The sequence below is a fragment of the Tupaia chinensis genome, unplaced genomic scaffold (assembly GCF_000334495.1).
Source record: "Tupaia chinensis unplaced genomic scaffold, TupChi_1.0 Scaffold000126_2, whole genome shotgun sequence".
Lineage (NCBI taxonomy): Eukaryota > Metazoa > Chordata > Mammalia > Scandentia > Tupaiidae > Tupaia > Tupaia belangeri.
In genome coordinates this window covers 2,444,835-2,452,924 of record NW_006159594.1, presented here as the reverse complement: position 1 = coordinate 2,452,924, position 8,090 = coordinate 2,444,835, and the positions used below count along the sequence as shown (strand labels likewise).

At 45.1% G+C, this 8,090-nt stretch overlaps 1 pseudogene; it reads right to left on the bottom strand.

The window, feature by feature from the left end:
* Positions 1-908, bottom strand: part of LOC102488623 (tubulin alpha-1C chain pseudogene) — a 2,717-nt pseudogene extending 1,809 nt beyond the window's left edge.
* Positions 909-8,090: the final 7,182 nt, after the last annotated feature.

The window sequence follows — 8,090 nt, the reverse complement described above, 5'->3', positions numbered from 1 at the left end:
TGACCTATCAACCTATTCAGGTTAGTGTAGGTTGGGCGTTCAATGTCGAGGTTTCTACGACAGATGTCATAGATGGCCTCGTTGTCTACCATGAAGGCACAGTCAGAGTGCTCCAGGGTGGTGTGGGTGGTGAGGATGGAGTTGTAGGGCTCAACGACAGCCGTGGAGACCTGAGGGGCTGGGTAGATGGAGAACTCCAGCTTGGACTTCTTGCCATAATCCACTGAGAGCTGCTTCATCAGCAGGGAGGTGAAGCCAGAACCAGTTCCCCCACCAAAGCTGTGGAAAACCAAGAAGCCCTGCAGAGCTGTGCACTGGTCAGCCAGCTTGCGAATTCTGTCCAAGACGAGGTCGATGACCTCCTTGTCGATGGTGTAGTGCCCGTGGGCATAGTTATTGGCAGCATATTCTTTGCCTGTGATGAGCTGCTCAGGGTGGAAGAGCTGGCGGTAGGTGCCAGTGCGAACTTCATCGATGACTGGGTTCCAGGTCTACAAACACGGCCCTGGGCACATGCTTGCCGGCGCCCGTCTCGCTGAAGAAGGTGTTGAAGGAGTCATCTCCTCCCACAATGGTCTTGTCACTTGGCATCTGGCCATCGGGCTGGATGCCGTGTTCCAGGCAGTAGAGCTCCCAGCAGGCATTGCTGATCTGGACACCAGCCTGGCCAACGTGGATGGAGATGCACTCACGCATGGTTGCTGCTTCGCTGCTGCGGAGGAGATAGTGGAGACGGAGAAGAGAGGTTGTTGCTTCTTACAACGCGACTCTTAGGCGGTCGATGTAAGAGAACCTGCGACACATGGGCAGATGCCATAATATACATTTTCTATGATCTTTTTGAATACCCTCTCTCTTCTAAGAAGCTTGGAAGTCCTCACTTCTGTCCTTCCAACAAGAAGAAAGAGGGACACGCTGAAAATCAACAACTCTTCTTAGATCTATCAGAGAATTGGAGGCACAGGATAAATTGCTGCTTCCAAAACTGTTGAGACAAAGGGGCAGACACACAAAAATCATAATTTACCAGCAAAAACCCGGGAATTGCAGCTTCTGTGGGAAGAAGTAGCAGGCTAGGAAAACTTAAAACTGCAATCAACAAACAACTAGAGGCTCAATGTGCACAAATTTGAGCATTAAAAACTCCAGGGAGGGGACCAGCAGGTGGCATAATGGTTATGTCACTGGACTCCCATGTAGTTGACTGAGGTTCGAGTCCTGGACCCAGTGACTTCAATTCATGCCGGGCATGTATGTGTGCGTGCCCAAGATCCTGAGAGGAGAATAGAGAGAAGGAATCGTGGTGTGACCATCCCCTTCCCGGGGGGAGGAGCTGATTTCTCACTTTTTGTCTTTCTCTGTCTTTCTGGGGAGCACACGTGCCCTATAGCAAAAACCTTTCAAAAAATCCAGGGAGTCCCATTCTCTTTTAAAAAAGAATTATTTAATTTTATTTATTCATTCACTTATTTTAATTTGACCAGAGAGAAACGCAGAAAGAGAAAGAGAGGGAAAATGACGAAGCAAGCCACCAGGTCTGGGACTTGAACTTGAACCATGGTTGGCCATGTGGGAGTGCCCAGCACCTTAACCACCACACCACCTGCTGGCCCAAAGCCCCATTCTTAAAGGAGCCTCCAACATTCTGCATTGGTTGTTTTTTTTTGTTTGTTTGTTTTTTCTGTTTTTTTGTTTGTTTGTTTGTTTTTTCTTTATTTTCTCTTCTCTTCTTTCTCTTTTTTCTTCCTTTCTTCCTTTCTTCCTTTTTTTTTTTTTTTTCCAGGTTTTTGCCACAGGGCAAGTGCTTTCCAGAGACAGTGAGAGGAGAGTGCATTCTCCTCTCGAGATTTTGGGCATGCATGCCCAGCATGATTTTCATCACCAAGTCTGGGACTCAAACCATGGTCGGCCATATGGGAATTCAGCCACCATCTGCTGGCCCTTATTTTTGTTTTTAATCAGAGAGAATATTTGGGCGTATGCATAAGACAAAAAGAAAGAGAGGGGAAGAGAGAGGCATCCTCTACAGTGTCTCCTTTTGCAGCAGTCTCTCCCTCTGACCTCCTTCTCAGCGTGATGTGTGCCTGTGCACTTGCCTGGACTGTGTTCTGGCAGACCTAGGGATCCAAACCCATGGGTGGCATGTGGCTTCCAGCTCTACACCACAGTAGCTGGGCCCACAGCATTCTGAGGGCAGGTCTTGTTAAGAACCACCTGCCTGGTGGTGAAAGCAGCCAGATCCCACATGCCTGACAGTACGGTTTGAGTCCTGTACCTGGCAGCTTGAGAAACATATCAGGCACGTGTTTGTGTGCCTAGAATCCCGATAGGAGGGAGAGATGGAAAAGGGATTGTGGTGTGACCATTCCTCATAGGAGATGCTTTCTCCTTTCCTCCTCTCTCCATCTCTCTGTCTCCCTTTAGCAAAACAAACAAACAAAACAAAAAAGTAAACAACCAAATTAAAAACTCTTGCCCTCAAGAGAAACTACAAGAGTACTTCAAAAAATTCATGGAAAATTGAATCAAAGTTTGGGTTTATTTTGGTTCAAAAAAAGGTTTTTGTTTTGTTTTTAATTTTTGCCAGAGGGCACATAAGACACAAAGAGAAGGAAAGTGAGAAAGCACAACTCCCATATGACATGGTCACACTGCAATCCCTTCTCTCCTATCTCGTCCTCCTTTCAGAACTTTGGACATGCACACACATGTGCCTGGTGTGTTTCCCAAGCTGCTGGGACCAGAAGTCAAACCTAAGGTTGATCACATGGGTTCCAGCCACCTTAACCACCAAGCCACCAGCTAGCCCTCAAAAAAGTTTGAAAACTCTTGGGACCAGCAGTTAGCATAATGGCTATGGCGCTGGACTCCCATGTAGCTGACCGCAGTTTGAGTCCCAGACCTGGTGGCTTAAACTCATGCCGGGTGCATGCATATGCGTGCTCTAAATCCCGAGAGGAGAATGGAGGAAAAGGGACTGCGACATGGCCATCCCCCCCGGGGGGGCGTGATTTCTCACTTTCCCTTGTTCTTTCTTTCTCTCTCCAGAGTATATCTACCCTGTAGCAAAAACTAAAACAAACAAACAAAAATCACAGGGTATACAACTGAAAGACCTGCACATCTTGGGACCAGCAGTTGGCATAATGGCTATGTCGCTGGACTCCCATATAGTCGACTGTGGTTCAAGTTTGGGACCCGGTGGCTTAAACTCACGCCAGGTGCCTGTGCGTGCATGCCCAAGATCCCAAAAGGAGAATAGAGGAGAAGGGACTGTGTCATGGCCATCTTCCCTGGGGGGTGATTTCTCACTTTCTGTCTCTCTGTCTTTCTGGTGAGCATACGCACCCCGTAGCAAAAACCTCTCAAAAAAAAGAAAAAAGAAAGAAAAAGAACTGCACATCTCACACCTTATTTAAGAAGTCCCAGGGAGACCAGCAAATGGTGTAATGGTTACATCACTGGGCTCTCACATAGTCGACTGCAGTTCAAGTCCTAGACCCGGCGACTTAAAACTCATGCTGGGCACATGTGTGTGCATGCCCAAAATCCCGAGAAGGATTGTGGTGTGACTACCCCCTCGGGGGGTGGTTTAGTACTTTCTCTCTCTCTCTCTCTCTGTCTCTCTGGCAAGTGCAAGTAACTTATAGTAAAAATCTCTCTAAAAATGTTTTCAAGGAACACCAAACAATACAGGGGAGACAGCTACAGCTCTGACACCTACAGCTACAGCAAACAATAAACACATCCTAACTCCTAGCTAGAAAAACATAAACGTCACATTAACAGCTTATTCACCTCAGTTCCTTTTATCCTTACATCTGAATTTCAACAAAAAATTACACAGCACACTAAAAGACAAAAATAAATAAAATAAATAAAAACATAGTTTGAAGAGACAGAGAAAGTATCTGAACTGATTTAGATAAAACAAAGACAATGGAATCTCAAACCAAGAATTAAAAGCAACTATGGTCAATATGCTAGAAAGTAATGAAAAAAGCAGATGGCGTGCAAGAACATGTGGGTAATGTAAGTAGAGAGAAATTCTAAGACCCACAAGGATATAGTAGAAATAAACACCGTGACAGAAATGAAGACTGATTTTTTAAAAAATTACTTTATTTAACTTTATTTATTATTATTTTCCAGTTTGATCAGAGAGAGACAGGGAGAGAGAGAGGAAGTGAGAAAGCAAGCCACCAGGTCCGAGACTTGAACCGTGGTTGGCCATGTGGGAGGCCAGCGCCTTTAACCACCATGCCACTTGCCGGCCCTGAAGACTGATTTTAATGGGCTCATCAGTAGCCTGGACATAGCCTAGGAATCACTGAGTTGAAAGAAATATCTATAGAAATTTCCAAAATTGAAATGCAAAGAGAAAAGGCAGAACGGAATATCCAAACACTGGGGTCAGTTGCAAAAAGGATGCCATACACATAGTATGACTAGCAGAGAAAAAAGGAACAAAAGAAATATTTGAATCAATAATGACTAAGAATTTCCCAAAATTAACGAAAGACACAAAATACAGGTCCAGGAAGCTAAAGAACACCAAGTGGTGTAAATATAAATACATATATATATATATTTTCTCAGGGACCAGCAGTTAGCGTAACGGCTATGTCGCTGGACTCCCACATAGTCGACCACGGTTCAAGTCCCGTACCCGGTGGCTTAAAACTCACGCCGGGCGCGTGTGCGTGCGTGCCCAAGATCCCGAAAGGAGAACGGAGGAGAAGGGACTGCGGCATGGCCATCCCCTCTGGGGGGTGATTTCTCGCTTTCTGTCTCTATGTCTCTGTCTCGCGAGCGCACGTGCCCTATAGCAAAAACCTCTCCAAAAATATATATATATTTTTTTCTCTCTCTCTCTCTCTCACACACCCACACCCCTAGACCTATTACATTCAAACAATAGAAAAGCAAAGATGAGAAAATTTTGAAAGAAGCTGGAGGAGGGGCTGGGGTATGGGGCAGGGAACCTTATCTATAGAGGAACAAGGGTAAGAATTACATCAGACTTCAGAAACCACGCACAAAAAAAGAGAGTAGAGTAAAACATTTAAAGTGTTTAAGGGAAAACAGCCCACTAACATAGAATTCTGTGTACAGAGAAATTATTCTTCAAAAGGGAAGGAGAAATAAGACCTTTTCAGACAAAAATTAAGGATCTTTGTCACCAGTAGACCTGCCATATGAAGCACTGTTAAAAGAAATACATTCGGGGGCCAGTGGGTGATGTAGTGGTTAAAGGTGTTGGACTCTCATATGGCCAAACACGGTTCAAATCCTGGACCTGGCAGCTTGCTCTCTGTCTCTCTTTTTTCAAAATTGAAAAATAATGATAATAATTTTTGAGAGGTTTTTGCTATAGGGTGCATGCACTCGCCAGACAGAGAGAGAGAGAGAGAGATAGAAAGCGAGAAATCACCCCCCAGAGGGGATGGCCACGCTGTAATCTCTTCTCCTCCATTCTCCTCTTGGGATCTGGGGCACACAGGCACATACGCCCAGGATGAGTTTAAGCCACCGGGTCCGGGACTTGAACCGTGGTCAACTACGTGGGAGTCCAGCGACATAGCCATTATGCTAACTGCTGGTCCCATAATAATTTTTTTTAAAAAAGATTTTTTTTTGGGGGGGAGAGATTTTCACTGTAGGGCGCGTGCGCTCGCCAGACAGACAGAGAGAGACATCGAGACAGAAAGCGAGAAATCACCCCCCAGGGGGGATGGTCACGCCGCAATCCCTTCTCCTCCATTCTCCTCTTGGGATCTTGGGCCCGCACGCACACACGCCCGGCGTGAGTTTTAAGCCACCGGGTCCAGGACACGAACCGCTGTCGACTACGTGGGAGTCCAGCGACATAGCCATTACGCTAACTGCTGGTTTCCCCAAAAAAGATTTTTTAAAAAAAAGAAATTCACTAGAAAAAAGGAAAATGAGGGGCCAAGAGGTGGCATGGTGGTTAAGGTGCTGGATCCCATATGGCAGACTGCAGTTTGAGTCCTGGACTTGTTTTCTCACTCATCCCTCCACACACACACTGTCTCTTCTCTGGTAAGTGTATGTGCCCTGTAACACATTAAAAATATAATAATGGTTACATTAAATAATTCTAAAAAAAGGAAAATGATAAAAATCAGAAACTTGTATCTACATAAACAAAGGAAGAACAAATGAAGGACATGGGACCAGCAGATGGCATAATGATTAGGTAGCTGGACTCCCATATAGTCTACCATGGTTTAAATCTCGGACCCAGCGGCTTAAAGGTGCTGGATCCCCAAGTGTGTGCATGCCCAAGATCCTGACAGGAGAATGGAGGAGAAGAGATTGCAAAGTGGCCATCCCTCCTGGGGGGTGATTTCTCACTTTCTCTCTCTTTCTGGCAAGCAAACACATACTATTGCAAAACCCTCTCCAGAAAAAAAAAAAAAAGAAAAAAGAGTAAATGAAGGACAAAAGGATAAGTAGAATATCTCGTATGTCTAGACTGGTATACTTTGGGACTGGGTGTCCCATGGGCAGCTAAAAGTGTGGATCAGCTCAGACTGATCTGGAGTGAAGACGAGGATGTGTGAGCCATTATCTCTGGAAATGTATGAGATGGCCTAAAGAATGAGAGTCTCACAATCTCTGTAAGGCAGTCAAAAAAAAAAACCCCGAATTCGACCAACATTAGAGTGAATATTGTGGGGACTAGCAGGTGGCAGTGGTTAAGGTGCTGGATTCCCACGTGGCTGACCACAGTCTGTGTCCCAGACCTGGTGGCTTGCTTTCTCACTTTCTCTTTCTCTCTGTTTCTCTCCAAGTCAAATTAAATAATGATAATAAATAAAATGAAATGAACAATTCTAAAAAAAAAAAAAAAAAAGTACATAGGGTGCCATATTCTGTGCTTCGTGAGGAAAGTGACAAGCACCCAAAAGGATGACAAGGAGAGAAGTAAAACAGTAACATTATGGACTGTTTCCAGTTTAGCAAGTATTTTATTTAACTTTATTTATTTATTTATTTTAATTTGACCAGAGAGGGACAGAGAGAGAGAGAGAAAGCATGAAAGCAAGCCAGCAGGTCTGGGATTCAAAACGCTGTTGACTACGTGGGAGCCCAGCCCCCTTAACCACCACACCACCTGCAGGCCCCACAAGAGAAATTTTTTAAAAAAAATAATGATTTTATTTATTTCTAAAATTTGACCAGAGAGGGACAGAGTGAGAGACAGAGTGTGAGAAAGCAAGCCTCCAGGTCTCCACCGGAATTGCAGTTGGCCACATGGGAGTCCAGTGCCTTTAACCACCATGCCACCCGCCGGCCCGCACGACAGAAATTTTTTAGAAATTAATTTCATTTTAAAACTTCATGATACATACAGAAAAGTTGTAACACTGACAAGTACAATAAATGAACTACAATCTCACCTTCGGAAGAAAACTAGGCTATCAGATGCATCTTTTCAAACTCTATTTTATTTTTTAAAAGCGGGCGCCCTCTTCCGTCTTGTTAAAGAATCGGTCGAATTCATACAGGAAAGTGGTAAGGGTTTGCAAAGCTGGTTGGGTGGCTAAGACTTAACGGAGTTGAAGAGGTATCCCTCAGTATCCACGGAGGTTTGGTTCCAGGCCACACCACCTTCAATTCCATGGATGCTAAGGTGTTTTGCATAATAAAATCACGTAGTATCTGCATATAACTTAACGCACCTAAAATATCTTTACGTCTTAATTATGTATAATACCCAATACTGTGTAAGCGCTACGTAAACATTCGTTATACAGTGTTGCTAAGTCAATAACCGCAAGGAAATAGACTGTACTTGTTTAGTACAGCAATCTTTTTTCCGAATAGTTTCCGTCCAAGGTTGGGACATTCCGTGACTGGGGACCCCAGAAGGCGGGCCGGCTGTATTTCAGTAAGTGGAGACGATGGAAGGGGGAGGCGGCGTGACCCCAGCTTTACAGACTAGGAAGTCGGGTTTCAGATGAGAGACGTGACTTCTCCGTTGGTTCGGAGAAGGGAGAGGGCGGAGAGGAGGGCCGCCGCGGCCAGGGCACCCAACGGACCAGCTGAGGGCGCGGCCCCGG